Source organism: Elephas maximus, chromosome 27 (genome assembly GCF_024166365.1).
Source record: "Elephas maximus indicus isolate mEleMax1 chromosome 27, mEleMax1 primary haplotype, whole genome shotgun sequence".
Lineage (NCBI taxonomy): Eukaryota > Metazoa > Chordata > Mammalia > Proboscidea > Elephantidae > Elephas > Elephas maximus.
Window position 1 is genome coordinate 35,410,256 of NC_064845.1, and position 15,907 is coordinate 35,426,162.

General features: G+C 42.6%; 1 protein-coding gene across 1 annotated transcript in view; it reads right to left on the minus strand.

Moving 5' to 3' along the window:
• The window catches only part of LOC126068286 (collagen alpha-6(VI) chain-like), a 119,967-nt gene extending 106,421 nt beyond the window's left edge, over positions 1-13,546 (minus strand). The window contains exon 1 of the mRNA XM_049870746.1: positions 13,453-13,546. The gene's annotated coding sequence lies outside the window, so the exon portion shown is untranslated. The remainder of the gene's footprint in view (positions 1-13,452) is intronic.
• Between the last annotated feature and the right edge of the window lie 2,361 nt (positions 13,547-15,907).

Here is a 15,907-nt window from a genome sequence, read left to right on the forward strand (position 1 = left end):
CTGGCTGGCCAAGCCACTGCTCCAGCCAGGAAGCTTGGAAGTACAACAGCAGAGAAAGGATGTGGAGGGGGGGAGCATGCAACACTGGTTACCAGGTGCTCTGTCTCCAGCCGGGAGCTCCATGAAGCTGCTTTCCCATCCTCCCTGTTCGCTGACCCCCGACAGGACTCCAAGATGGCGAATCCATGCTGCATTAGCTGATAAGTTCCCTCTGCACGTATCTCTCCTTGCTCTCTGTCCTCTGCAGTTTCTCATTCTATTTGGTATTTGCCTGAGTTCTTTATCTCCTCACTTGACACTTCAGGTTTCAGGAATGAAGCTTGTCTGTTTTACTTAGTTCTTCAGGTCTTTGCTGTGGAGGGATGGCATGGTGCTTCTGTCTATGGCGCCATGTTGGCTGGAAGTTCTCAACATTTTTTTACATGTACAATTCAGTGAAATTATGTTTATCGTGCTGTGCACCCATCACCACTATTTGTGTCCACATTTTTCCATCACCTCTAACAGAGCTCAGTGCCTCCCAAACAATGAGTCCCTCTTCCCCCTTCCCTCTCCCTCCTCATCCACTGCTGGTGGGATTGTAAGTGGTACAGCCTCTACAGAAAACAGTTTGGAGGTTCCACCATTACTTCTTGCCAGGATTATGGCACTAACAGGTCTCCCTGCTTCAAGTCTTATCCACCTCAATCTATTTTTCACACAGCAATCAGAAAGGTCTCTGAAGACCATAAATTAGATCAGTACCCTCATATTCAAAATCTCCAGTGACTTTCCATTGAGCTAAGATAAAATTCCAATTCTTTACCCATGGCTCATAGGGCTCCACATGATGGGGGCTGTGCCAGTTCTCTGATCTCATCCTCTTTACTATCCTTTCATTCACTCCACCCAGCCACACTGGCTTCCTTGCTATTCCCTGAACATTCCAAAGTTATTCTTGCCTGGAAATGTCCTTCTCTCCGGATGGCCTCATGCCTCACTCCCATATTCACTCAGGTCTCTGCTCCAATGCCACTGCCTCAGAAAGGCCTACCTGACTACCTCATCCCAATAAACCTCCCATCCCCTTACAGTCAGTCACTAACCCCTTACTTAATCCTTTCTTTTCCTTCCTAGCACTAAACACCATCTGAGAGTTATTTGATGACTTGTCTCCCTCTGGAGGTGGGAGTTTGTTATTCCTGTTTTCCAGCTCCTAGGATTGGGTTTGTACATAAAAAAAGTGCTTAGTAAGGATTTGTTGACTTACAATACGCAATGATGACATATAAAAAGAAGTGATTAACTCAAAGAGGTCAAGGGAGGTTTTCTTGAGGCAGTGTTGTTGAGCTAAGATCTAAAGGAATGGAGGCAGTTAACCAGGCCAAGAGGAGTGTGGTGTTCTAGGAGAGAGGGATAGCACATGCTAAAGCCCTGTGGCAGGAAGGAAAGTGATGTGCTCAAGGAACCAAAGGAAGTTCAATATGAATAGAACACAGCAAGTGAAGAGGAGCACAGCCCTGGATGAGGCTGGAGAAGACAAGTGGTCATGGCTTTGCAGGGCCTGCTAATGATTTCCATCCTTATCTCAACATAATTGGAAAGTTATTGAGCGATTTTAATTGTGAGGGAAGGCGGGAGGAAGGTAGAGCCAAACACGTATGTTTACAAATAATACTTGAATGATTTGTAAGATCCCTTCCTGCTACCAAATTCTAGGAACCTATGAAAAGCTAAACAGCAAAACAAGAAAGGACTTTTGAAAACTTTAACTCAAATCAACTTCAATAACAAAAATTCAAGCTACTGAGTATGGTGTGTTTCTAAAATATCACCATTTGGGGACTTTATGTTCACACTGAGCTCAGCATTCTTCCTTTCTTCCCTCCTCTAAAAAAAATATCTAGTCAAAATTTTCTCATCATGAAAACTAAGACTTCTGACTATTATTTTGCCCAGTGCAGGGGTCTAAATGGCACATCAACAGTGGAAACTTCTAGGCTCTTGAAGCACATATTTTCTAGTTTACCTAGAAGAACAGACAGAAGGCAGAATATCAAGGCTTGAGTTTTGCCTTATGGCTGGATTCCAATTTCCCCACTGGCTGTGATCTTGAACAAGTTGATATACCTTGAAACCTCCTTGACCCTCATCTGTGATTAACACTTTCCTCACTGTGTTGCTGTAAGGACTGAATGTGATAACGTATATAAAGTCTTAATAAATGCTGAATTAATTGACTTTGAAAATTCTCTGAATTGGAGAATTCAAAGATCCACTGTGTAAAGAAACCTGGAGTCAACCATCTCCTTCTTCTTGGGGTAATTCTTGCCCAGCTGCCTCTCACTTACTGTCTGAAGCAAGTGGCATGGCTACAGCTCTGAATCCAGGGCACATGTCTCCTTTCTAAATGGGAGTCTGACAGGTATGCAGGGCACATGGAATCATGACCTCAGTGCACTACCCAACTTCAGCTGCTGCTAATGGAGATGACAATGGAATACCTATGCCTAATTGTGACATTCTGTATAAAAACAATTAAAGAACTGATGGAGCACTGAGAAATAAACAGTTAAGTAAAAACCCTCAAACTTTTAAGTGTAAACGGGCATCTATTTAAAGTATTTTGCAGCTAGGAATACATATTTATGGATTCAAGTTCTATCCAAGAGAATGAGATGGGTCTCCAACATACACAATACACCAACCATCAATCTACCTGTTTTTCTTAGTAAAAGCTGGTAATTACAAATTGCTACCTGTGCCCAAAATTGTTGGAATATGTGGAACCAAAGCGAATTTACAAACTTTGTGTGTAACCCCTGGCCTCAATGAGTTTGAAAAATGGATCACCATAGTTTTTCACTTTATATATCTACATACTTTCCACAATTAAAAAAAAAAAAGGATTATGAACAAATTTTCTTTTTAAAAAAATGGATTACCGTAGACTACTAGGTAAGTGTACCAAAGCAGTAACTTATTAAATAATACCTTAAAGTCTTTAAAGTGTGGAGGCAGCTCCCTGGGGTGCTATTATCCCAATTTCCACCCCAATTATGTGCTTAGCTTGCTCTGCACTTCTGCAATCTAAAAAGTTCTTCCTTGAATCATTGACCAGTGTAAGTCCATGATTTTGTTTAGTGCTTGTCTCCGCCCAGTTAAATCACTTACAAATGTGCATCTGACTTTGAGCCTTTTGATGACAGTTCCCTGGAGGCTCAACAATTCATTGCTTAAATGGTGCTGTTGTGGAATAATGACAGTAATCATGAAGAAGAGGAAAAACCAAAAGGGAAAAAGCCCCTCAGTTTAGAAACTGGATACATGGCATTAGTCTGGGTGACACAGACGTTGAAGCTTGAGAAGAAGGATTGGTTGGAAGAAACTGTGTGAGGGAGTTAGACTCCGTTATGTGTTATTATATTGCTTAACGTCCAAAAAAAAATTGCCCCGCGCCAGGTTTGAAAGGTCATCAGAAAGGCAGGATGCTTTTGGATTCATGACACTTTCCTCCTCCTGGGTTCCACCCAAAAACTCTATATTAAAGTGCCCTTTAACTTATGCTTCCTGGAATGCAGCCTTTACCCTCTCAAAACATCACAGGATGAAGTCAAGCGTGGTACTTATCTTACTGAGCACAAAATAGTTATAATTTATTGAGTACCAACTGTGTGCCAGGCACCAAAAATCCATAATTTCTCCAGATCTTTTCAAGCAATCTGCGGCTTAGGTAATATTTCCACTATAGATGAGAAAACTAAAGTTCAGAGAGGTTATATGATTTGCCCATGGTCACTAGCATGTAAGAAATCTGATCTCAACTCATTTATTCATACAACAGATATTTACTGAACTTCTACTATGTGGCTGGCACTGAAGACAGCCTGGTGAATAGGAAAGACTCAGGAAGCACAGTTTAGTGGACAGGCAGCTAATGCAGGCAAAGCAGTATGATTAGGCAAGGCCAAGGTTCTGTGGCAACCCAGGGCAGAAATGCTTTCCCAAGGAATGGACATATTAGCTGGGCCTGAAAGGGAGATAAGGAGTTATCCAGGTGAAGAGTTGTTGAAATACTGTGCTAGGTAGAGAAAATTCTAAGTACAGATGGCAGGAGGTGGGAGAGAGCAAGCTGTCCTCAAAGAACTGGAGGATTGGGGTTGGTGGTAAAGGCAGATGGGAAGGCATGAGGCAGGAGAAGTAGATGAAGATTGGACAGTGGAAGAATTTTAAATCAGAATAAGAATTTTGGATTTTATCCACAGACTTTGGAATATTTTAAGGAAAGGAAAGTATGAATCGAGAGTTTTAGGAAGCTCACTCAGGTCGAAATAGACAGAATGCTAGAAGGGTAGGTGGACTAAGAGGGAGATGTTGTCCAGGTGAAAGAGATGATGGTGGCTTGGGAATTTTTTTTTTGGGGGGGGGAACTAGGAGTAGTGATGACATAGAGTAGGGAGATACGTGTTTGCAGAAATGATTAGAAAGTTAAATTGTAAGGACTCGGTGATAGATTAGATAGTATTGTTGGTGAGGGCTGAAGAGAAGGATGGGGCTTCAAGCCTACTTAACAGTTTTGGGGGGAGTCACTGAGCTGTGCCATTCTTCAGAAGAGAGGAAAGTTTGGAGGGAAGATAATGAGTTTTATTTGGTTCTTGTTGGGTTTGTGGTGCAAGATGTTCAAGTGCCTTGTGGGCAGTCAGATATCCGGGTCCGGAGTTGGGAATATGACTAGAAAACCAATGACAAATAAATGAGGATTAAGCCCTTGGCAGGAATGTATTTGGCATGCATTTGTTAGTTCGTTGTATGGTGGTGGCTTGTGGGTTGCTATGATATGGAAGCTATGCCACTGGTCTTTCAAATACCAGCAAGTCACCCATGGTGGACAGGTTTCAGCAGAGCTTCCAGATTAAGACAGACTAGGAAAAAGGACCTGACAGTCCACTTCTGAAAAAATTGGCCAGAGAAAACCTTACGAATAGGAGTGGAACATTGTCCAATATAGTGTCTGAAGATGAGCCCCTCAGGAGCTCAAAATACAAATGGGGAAGAGCTGCCTCCTCAAAATAGAGTTGACCTTAATGACTTCGATGGAGTCAAGCTCTCAGAACCTTCATTTACTGATGTGGCATGACTCAAAATGAGAAGAAACAACTGCAAACATCCATTAATAATTAGAACATGGAAATGTATGAAATATGAATCTAAGAAATTGGAAGTCATCAAAAATGAAATGGACCACATAAAAAGATAGATATCCTAGGCATTAGTGAGGTGAAATGGACTGGTATTGGCCATTTTGAATACAACAATCATATGGTCTACTATGTCAGGAATGACAAATTAAAGAGGAATGGCATCACATTCATTGTCAAAAGGAATATTTTAAGAATAATCCTGAAGTACAAGTAGGCGTATTTATCCACACACCTACAAGGAAGACCAGTTAATATGACTATTACTCAAATCAACGCACCAACCCCTAATGCCAAGATGAGGAAATTAAAGATATTTACCAACTTCTGCAGTGTGAAATTGATCAAACATGCAATCAGGATGCATTGATAATTACTGGTGATTGGAATTCGAAAGTTGAAAACAAAGAAGAAGGATTAGCAGTTGGAAAATATGGCCTTGGTGGTAGAAACAACACAGAAGACCGCAAGATAGAATTTTCCAAGACCAATGACTTTTTCATTGCAAATACCTTTTTCAACAACATAAATAGCGACTATGCACTTGAACCTCACTGGATGAAAAACACAGGAATCAAATCAATTACACCTGTGGAAAGAGGCAATGGAAAAGATTGATATCAACAGTAAGAATAAGGCCAGGGGCCTACTGTGGAACAGGGCATCAATTACTCTTATGCAAGTTTAAGTTGAAGCTGAAGAAAATTAAAACAAGTACAATGGAATCAAAATATGACCTTGAGTATATCCCACCTGAATTTGGAGACCATCTCAAGAATAGATTTGATGTATTGAACACTAATGACCAAAGACCAAAGTAGTCATGGGATGACATCAAAGACATCATGCAGGAAGAAAGTCAAACGTCATTAAAAAGACGCGGAAGAAAGAAAACACCAAAATTAATGTCAGAAGAGACTCTGAAATTTGCTCTTGAGCGTAGAGTAGCTAAAGTGAATGGAAGAAATGATGGAGTAAAAGAGCTGAACAGAATATTTCAAAGGGTGGTGGGAAAAGACAAAGTAAAGAATTATGATGAAATGTGCTAAGACCTGGAGTTAGAAAAACAAGAGGGGAGAACACGCTCAGCATTTCTCAAGCTGAAAGAACTGAAGAAACAAATTCAAGCCTCGGGTTGCAATACTGAAGGATTCTATGGGAAAAGATATTGAATGGCATACAAGCGTCAAAAGAAGATGGAAGGAATACACAGAGTCACTGTATCAAAAAGAATTGGCAGACGTTCATCCATTTCAAAAGGCAGCAAATGATCAATGACCAATGGTATTGAAGGAAGAAGGCCAAGCTGCACTAGAGGCATTGGTAAAAAAACAAAGCTCCAGGAATTGACAGAATACCAAATGAGATGTTTCAACAAACAGATGCAGCACAGGAGGCGCCCACCCCTCCATGCCGAGGAATTTGGAAGGCAGCTACCTGGCCAAATGACTGGAAGAGGTTTTTATTTGTGCCCATTTCGAAGAAAGGTGATCCAACAGAGTGTGGAAATTATCATGCAATGTCATTAATACCACATGAAAGTAAAATTTTGCTGAAGAAAATTCAAAAACAGTTGCAGCAGTACATTGACAATGAAATTCCAGAAATTCAAGCTGGATTCAGAAGCGGACGAGGAATGAGGGATATCATTGCTGATATCAGATGGACCTTGGCTGAAAGCAGATAATATCAGAAAGATGCCTTTGACTATACAAAGGCATTCGACTGTGTGGATCATAACAAACTATGGGTAATGTTGTGAAGAATGGAAATTCCAGATCACTTAATTGTGCTCATGAGGAACCTGTACGTAGACCAAGAGGCAGTTGTTCAAAGAGAACAAGGGGATACCGCGTGGCTTAAAATCAGGAAAGTTGTGCATTAGGGTTGTGTTCTTTCACCACACTTTTTCAATCTGCATGCTGAGCAAATAATCCGAGAAGTTAAACTGTATGAAGAAGAACATGGCATCAGGATCGGAAGACTTATTAACAAACTGTGATATGCAGATGGCACAACTTTGTCTGCGAAAATGAAGAGGATTTGAAGTACTGATGAAAATCAAAGACTTAAGTAAGGATTATATCTCTGCATAAAAAACACAAAAATCCTCACAACTGGACCAATAAGCAGGATCGTGATAGGATGAGAAAATACTGAAGTAGTCAAAGATTTCATTTTACTTGGATCAGCAGTCAACACTCATAGAAGCAGCGATCAAGAAGTCAACATATTGTATTCGGCAAATCTGCTGCAAAGACTTCTTTAGAGTGTTGAAAAGCAAAGATGTCACTTTGAGGCTAATGTGCCCCTAACCGAAGCCAGGATGTTTTCAGTTGCCTCGTATGTGTGTTAAAGCTGGACAATGAATACAGAAGACCGAAGAAGCATTGCTGCATTTGAAACATGGTTTTGACAAAGAATAGTGAATATACCATGGACTGCCAGAAGAACAAGCAAGTCTGTCTAGGAAGCACAGCCAGTGATCCTTGGAAACAAGGACTTTGTTATCAAAGGGAACCAGTCCCTGGAGAAGGGTCAGTGAAAAAGAGGAAGACCCTCAGTGAGATGGATTGACACGGTGGCTCCAACAATGGGCTCGAGCATAGCAAGGATTGTGAGGATGGGGCAGGACTGGGCAGTGTTTCCTTCTTTTGTGCTTTGGGTTGCTATGAGTCAGAACTGACTCCAAGGCACCTAACAACAACAAGCAGGAATATACACAGGCCAGTTCAATCTACACAGAGCATGTGTTTGACCCACTCCTCATACCCAGTAGAATGTGTTCTTTGTGTAAAGTTACTGAGCCCTCAGTGATATCTCCCTTCATGTCCCCGTGACACAGTTGCCAAAGAGTTGACGGCAATTTTGGAAGCATTTGGATCAGGTTATGACTAATTGATCCAGACATAAGTGAAGCAGTGTTGGCTGGAGAAAAATTTTGTTCTCCAGCGTGGAAGGCAAGAGTTTCAGTCTTGATTTAATTTTTGACTAGAATGAAATCTATAGTATACATACTTATAGCTAAAACACTGTGTTTATTGAAATAGCTTGCAAGCTTTTGTTGGTTAGTGTTATGGATTGAACAGTGCCCCCCCCCAAACATGTGTTGTAAATCCTAACCCCTATAAAAAAAAAACCCTATAAAAAAAAAAACCCTATAGTATGGTTATAATCCCATTTGAGAATTGGTTTTCTTTGTTATGCTAATGAGACAGTATTAGCATAAGGTGAGTCTTAAATCAATCTCTTTTGAGATGTAAATTGAGCAGATTAGGTACAAAAAAAGCAAGCAGAGATGGGGAAAGATAGATGCTGTGCTACTTGAAGATCACAGAGGAAACAAGAAACAGAAGCTGAGAAGAGACAAGGACTTTGCCCCAGAGCAGTCAGAGAAAGGGAGCCTTCCCCTGGAGGTGGCACCCTGAATTTGGACTTGTAGCCTCCTAAACCGTGAGAAAATAAATTTCTGTTTGTTAAAGCCACCCACTTGTGGTATTTCTGTTATAGCAGCACTAGGTAACTAAGACAGAGTTGGGTTCACCCAAAAGTAGACACTGGAATAAGAATTTATGCAGTTCATTTATTTGAAAGCACTGGTAGACCAGTGGGGAAATGAGACAGGGACGGAAAGGAAGCCAATATAGGATGGGCATATTATCACTAAGGGCTGCTGGAGGTCTATTCCATTGGGACCTCTGGGAGAAGGTAAAGATCAGCTCTTGGAGATACCAAGAGTTGTCTCCCTTCAAGATGTGAGAAAGTTGGGGTATTTATTCACCAGCTCTGATCTGTAACTGGATGAGAGTTTGCTCTGAGCAGTGTTAATTCCCAAGCCCTTTTTTTTTTTTTTTGGCCTACCCACAGGAGTCAGGCGTGACTCTGAGGCCAGAGAGAGCCCTCAGACAGTCACAGGTGCTGGAAGTAAGAAAACGCCTTCAGCACGCCTGGAACAATGGCGGCAGAGCGGGTGTGGGCAGGGCACTGACATCATCTGCTACGCCAGTAGAGGGAATCTGCTATAATCTATGACATTATCTTTTTGATATTACTGATTTCAACAGTCGCAGATAAAATGTGGAAGTACATGAGACTATAGAGTTAACTACACATGTTCTTGGGGTAAGGTAAAAAAGGTAGGGGTACCAAAACCTGGTACATGGACTATTTGACACACTACTGGGATTTTTTCCACCAAACAGTAACAGCCAAATATGACTACAGCTTGCTCATGATCTTCAAAGTTCTATTGTATTTGGACTCATGGAATGGAGACTTACAGTCAGCATTCCTTGCCAAACATTAATCAAGTTGTTTTTAAAGGACTCAATAAGTGATTAGTTTATGATTTTTCAAGCCAGCACAAACGCCTTTGCCAGCTAACTCTGGCAAAAATTTTCCCTTCTCAAGCCTAGGATATAGTACTTCAAGCATTACAGATATATTCTAGAGCCCATTCAATACCCAAATACTTAATCGTATGTGGTTAAACACGTATTTATTTATGCCTTCGTGACTTAAGAGGAATGTTAAGGTTTGCGTTCGTAAGACTAAGATAGTTCGGATGCTCTATTTTTCTTCGCTCCCTTCCACTGATAGAGTCCTTGGGGAAACCTTTCTCATCACGCAAGAATTAAATCAGTAAATTTCCTTAGACTTGTTGTTTGGAAATATAAAAAGCATTAGCTCTTAGGTTATCTCAGTTAATCAAGATAACTCACAAAGGTCAGCTTTAGAGGCAGTAACAAACACTAGGCCAGCCGTCTCTTGCTTTAGCGAGACGGAACTCCGGAAGCAGACAGAGCGGTAACACCACCTCCTTTTTCGGGCTCTGAGGTTTTGCACCTTTTGGATTTTCTAAGCACATCTGCTTCAGTTTTACATGAGAAGCATACGTCAGCCAGACTTTTGAAAGTGTTTAACAGTCGCTCATTTATCAAATATTTGTTTTGAGGACCTACTAAGTGCCAGGTACTGTGGAAAGTGTTAGGGATATGAGAGACGTAAGAGATCTTTCCTTCTGCACATGGTTTATGTTAGCCAAACAGGACTCATTTGTTCATTCATGGCCACAGGGAACCTCTTCCAAATTTCCCTGCCAGGCCCTTGGGGTCACCACAAGGGGGAAAAAACAGGTTTTGGAAGGAGGGTGAGAGACCAGGAGAGAGGGTGAGGCAAAGTCTCTGGCTGTTACTACTTCATCAAGAAAAGTCTGGCCTTTAACCCTGTTCTGTCAAGGATCCTCTGGGCCTTTTTTAACTCTCCATTCCCTTGAACAGCCGAGGGTGCTTTTTGAGCCTTTATTTTAAAATTCTGAAAATATAAATACATTTCTCCTGACAGTAGAAAGATATCTGTATTACCACAAAACCATTACCCAAAGAAATTAAAACACTGAGTGCATTTGTCAAAGCCTCCTACCTGTATGGACAATCTGATCTCCATGGGAGAAGTTTCCCCAAACCATAAAGCACAGAGATATGAAGGAAAGCATAAGGACATCAGAGTAGTCATAGCCCCCAAACAGCTGTCCTGGAAGGACAGCAGCATGCTTGAATGACAGATCTTCCCTTAAATGATTTCTACAAACTGGAATACTTCCAGTGAAACAGGGAGATAACGAAGTTTGGTGAGTCTCTGGTTTCCGTTAGTCATGTGTTATACTCCCTGGGAACAGAGACATTTCAGTGAGGTCAGTGCACGGAATAAAATCGGCCTTAACGTTAAGTGAATTATTGGGAAGGGTTCTGCTTCTCTGATCCTTGAGCTAAACCCTCACCATCAGCCTCATCTACTGAGCGCCCGCACTTGGCATTTTACAAGGACCTTCCTATTTGTTTCTCACACATCCCTGTGAAGGAAGGAGATATCACGGCTCCATGTGCCAGGTGAATTGGTCATCGTCCAAGCTCATCTGTAACTACATCTGTTTGAGAGCAAAGCTAAACCACTTCTTACTTTAAATAACAAGAAGAGGAAGGTCAGGAAGGGAGAAAAAGATTTTGGTCAACATTTGATCACCCCGGAAAAGCTTTCTATTCATGATACTTCTTTGATCTAGATATAGAAAAATCTAATTTTCATATTTATTTCTTGGACTGTAGGAGTAAGTAGAGCCCCTGGACAATGCAAATGGTTAACCCACTCAGCTGCTAGCCAATAGGTTGAAGGTTCTTAGTCCACCCAGAGGCACCTTAGAAGAAAGGCCTGGCAAAGCACTTCTGAAAAGTCAGCCATTGAAAACCCTATGGAGCACAGCTCTACTCTGACACACATGGGGTCACCATGAGTCAGAGTCAATTCAAGGGCATTGGTACTGGTTTTAGTAGGCGAGAATGTTCTTTGATTGCAAACAATGAGGATCATTAGTCTGGACCACTTTTATTTATTTGCAGAGAGTATAGCTAACCATTGCATATTTTTGAGAAGATGTAGGGCCAGGGGATATTTAATGACAAGGAAGTTCTTGTCAGTCATTTTTAAGAACTATAACATTAATGGGACTATATAGTATAATGTACATATGTTGCTGTTAGGTGCCCTCAAGTTGATTTTGACTCATAGTGACACTGTGTGACAGACTAGGACTGCCCTATAGGGTTTTCTTGCTGTAATCGTCACAGAAGCAGAGCGCCAGCTCTTTCCCCCGCGTAGCCGCTGAGAGAAACTGCCAAACTTTGGGTTTGAACTGCCAAACTTTAGGTTAGCAGGTGAGTGCCTAACTGTTTGTGCTACCGGGGTTCCTTATGCTGTATACACAGCCGAATAAATATTCCACCTGTTTTTAACAATTCTTGCAGCCTGCCTTTCATTTCACGACTTAACTAGCTAGTAACTATTTGAAGAGAATGAGAAAGCTGGAAACTGCAAGTACATTTTCTTTAGCAACTTTTTTGTTGTTGTTGAGAATTATTTCCCAAGAAGATTTCACAGATTTTTTTTTTTTTTTTTTTTTTTGCTGTTGCTACTAAAAAAAGCTAAAGATGATTCACCAATCAGTGCTTACCATCAAGTCTTTTAGGAAAATCATAAAATTTGATTTCACACGGCACAATGTCCAAAACACACCTAAGTATGGGTGGAAGGAAATTTTTTTTTTTTCAGGGTCTCCTCTGCACTTCTAGTATTTTGAAATAAAATGAGAGAAGCAGAGAACTGACAACTTTTTTCTAAGGACAAAAGCTTTTAAAGCCACATATTTTAAAGCACTTTTTTTTGAAGCTTCAGTATTTTTATGTAGGCAACTCCAACTATAGACACTAAACAAAAAAATTAACATTTTAACTTAAAAAATGACATACCTGAAAATTTTATATTAAAAATTCTCATCAGAGAGACCTTTTTTTTTTTTTTCAAGGCAATGTGACTGTTAAATCCTTCTTGGAAATTCTCTCAGAAGATTTCTAACATCCTTTCTGTGCCAAGCCTTATCATTCTTACTGACCTCTCAGAAAGTTCGAATTAACATCAGCCCTCTTCCCTAACAAAACATGTCCCTCCACTGGGAACCGTTTTTGTAAATATTTCCATAAGATAAATTTCTAAAATCAGGCGTGAGAAATCGTTATCATAAAAGAACACACAAGAAAAGAAAATTACTTCCTAGTTCCAAACCGTTTCTCCCTCTTCCAGCTGCCTCCTTCCCCGTCAACATTATTGGTGCTGTTGATACTGAGCCAGGCAGTTGGGGCCCCCTCACAGCAGGATAGCATTGGGATTTTCCCCGCTGTCCTCAGACAATAGTAAAAATTCAACCATCTTCAATAAATTCGTGTGAGGTGCGGGAGGAAATGTACAGGCTGGGTATGTAGAGGCTCGGGAGTGACTTTTTCCACTCAGACTGCCTTGCTGTTGACCTCATTCATTCCCCGCCGCAGAGTCCGGAGTGTCTGCCGCCTGCCAGGCTCTGTGCTGGGCGTGGGGACACAGTGTTGGGCTGGGCACCTCTCAGTCTTCCAGGCGCCCACGTGTGCGGTGGGGCACACACAGCCGGGGGCAGGGAATGACAACACAGTGTGCTGTAGGTTCTCTGACAGAGGGATACAGAAAACTACAAAAGAAAAAAAAAAAAAAAGAGCTGAGGGCAGCTAAGTGCCCGCAAGACGTGAAAAACCTGAAGGAGGCGATTTGGAGCGTTCGAAATCCACTTCTTTCCTTTCCACCTCACGCAGCCCCCACTATTCCGAGCCGCTCCTCCCATCCAAGTACTGATCACTTGTAAACGGAGTTCTGGCTCTTTTTTGCAGTACCAGCGGACTTCGGCTCCAGGACTTACCTCGGGGAAACGTTCACGCAGCCCCCAGCCCTGCACTTCCCAAGCCTAGGGCGGGTTCCCGCTTGGCGCGCAGGGCGCTGGAGCGCAGCGCCAAGTCCTGCCAACGCCGGAGAGGCTAGGCTGACCTTGGGAACCGTGGAAGGGACGGGCGGCGGCACCGGCAGCCTCTCACCTCCGGGTGTCCGCGAACGGGCAGCGGTTCCCATTCCCCTCCCCGCCACTATATAAGCGCTTCTCCCCGCCCTGGGCCCGACCCTTCCCCGCCCCGGCGGCCCCGGGCCCAGCGCACGTCCCCCGGGAGGGAGGTGCAGCCACAGGGAGGTGATGATGGAAGCGGGAGTGAGGGGATCCTGGAGGATGTAACTGTTTAACCGGCTCCCCCGCAACGTGGAACCCCTACTGTCAGCTCCCCACTGGGGTAAGAAATTGAGGGAGGGGAAATTGGAGCTTCGGTGGTGCGCTCCTCCTCTGCGCGCAGCCGACGGGCCGGGCGCGCGGATTCCAGGCGCACGACAGGCGGCAGGTCTGCTCCTACTATTAGAACTGCTGTATTTGCTCTGGGATCTGCTTGCAGAAGTGGGGTCCTGCAAGGAAGCCCGAAAGCCTTCTCCTTCTTGGCTGGGAATAGAAACTCGGGGCGCGAATCCTGGCCACTGTGCACCCCATGGCTGAGGTCAAGCGTCATCTGGGCCCTGCTCAGAATGCAGGGTCTGGAGAATATCCATGACTCTTTTATCTACTGACTGTCTTGCTATCTGTCTGTTCATTGATCCATCCATTTAGTTATTTTAAGAAGATTTGAGCATCTATTAAACATGTTGCCCTCCAGTCAATTCCGACTCATAGCGACTCTATAAGACAAAGTAGAACTGTCTCATACGTGCTTGGGATACAAAACCTACTAAGTTGAGTTCTCAGCCTGACAAACTAGTTGAGGTGGGGTTCTCATGGGAACACAGAAGAGGGTCTCCTAACTCACCCTTAAGGCCAGAAGAAGCTTTCCCAGGAAATAAAGTCCACTCTGAAATCTAAAGAGTGAGCCAGGCATAAAAGCAGGGAAAAGACAGTCTCAGGCAAATGGAACAGAAGCTGCAAAGGCCAGGAAAACAGAGGAATCACTGCCCCTGTTCAGGGGAACCAAACATGTTTTTTGTGTTTTTAATTTGATACTTAATGTAATTCTAAGTAAAATTTAATTTTTTAGAGAGAATTGGAGTCCCTGGTGGCACAAATGGCTAGATACCCAACTACTAGCCAAAAGGTTGGCTGCTTGAACCCACTTAAAGGGGCCTCAAAAGATAGGCCTGGTGATCTGTTTCCAAAAGTGTTTCTATAGCACACAGCAGAAATGCCCCGTAGGGTTGTTACCCAGGAGCAGCTGGTGGAGTCAAACTGCTGACCTTTTGGTTAGCAGCCAAGCTCTTAACCACTGTACCACCAGGGCTCCTCCAAAAGGTCACAATGTTGAAAAACCTATGGAATGCAGTTCTACTCTGACACACATGTGTAACCATGAGCCTGAATGGACTCCACATCACTCGCCTAACAATGACAGAGAGGTAAACTTGTAAGTGGTAGAGCTGGGCTTTGAAGGCAGGCAGTCCAGCTCTGGAGTCTGTCCATTCAACCACTACTCTGGGGTGTCAACTCAGCAAATGACAAATTCAAAACCGAGATTATTCCCCATGGATTCCTCTGGAAGCTGGGTATGACTTCAAATCCCAGCTAGACCACCCACTAACTGCAACTTTGGCCAGGTGATTAACCTCAGTTTCTTCCCCACTGGAGTGGAAATAATAAAGACACTTTTCTGGTGTCCTTTATTGAATGTCCTGGGTCATGAGGCTTCATGTTCTGGTTCACTGCCTTGGCAAAAGACTCCTCTGTGTCTCCCTTGGCTTTGGTGCAGGGAAGGCTGAGATAATTAAAAAAAAAAAAATTGAAACATGTCAAATTACTACTACTTTTAATTAAATGATTTTAAAAAGATAATTCAAGTTTTCATATTCTTATATAGTGTTTTTTTTTTTTTTTTTAAATACGCATGATAACCCAAGCATACGTTCCTTATTCCAGGATCATATTGAAAAAGACAGATGTGACTTCTGAGTGGCAGGCTTTCTACCAATTGCCAGCCCTCCCAAAGTAATTTTCACAAAGTGCGCCATACGTGCAAACAATACCCATCGTATTATGGCTCCATAGAAACTACCAGCCTGATAGAAAGGCTTCTAGAAGTCATGAGCCTATGACCCATGACCCAGACAGATTAATAATCACATCAGTTCAATGGGGGGGGGGGGCTTAATAGCGCCACCTCAACCACAAACTGAGTCCTCTTGGCATACTGTTTTGGGACATCTCAAAATATTTTATCAGATACCCTGGATCTTCTGATGCCCAAACGATTATTCACAGCTGGATCAAACTTTGGCCAGCACCCAAAGAATTAGAC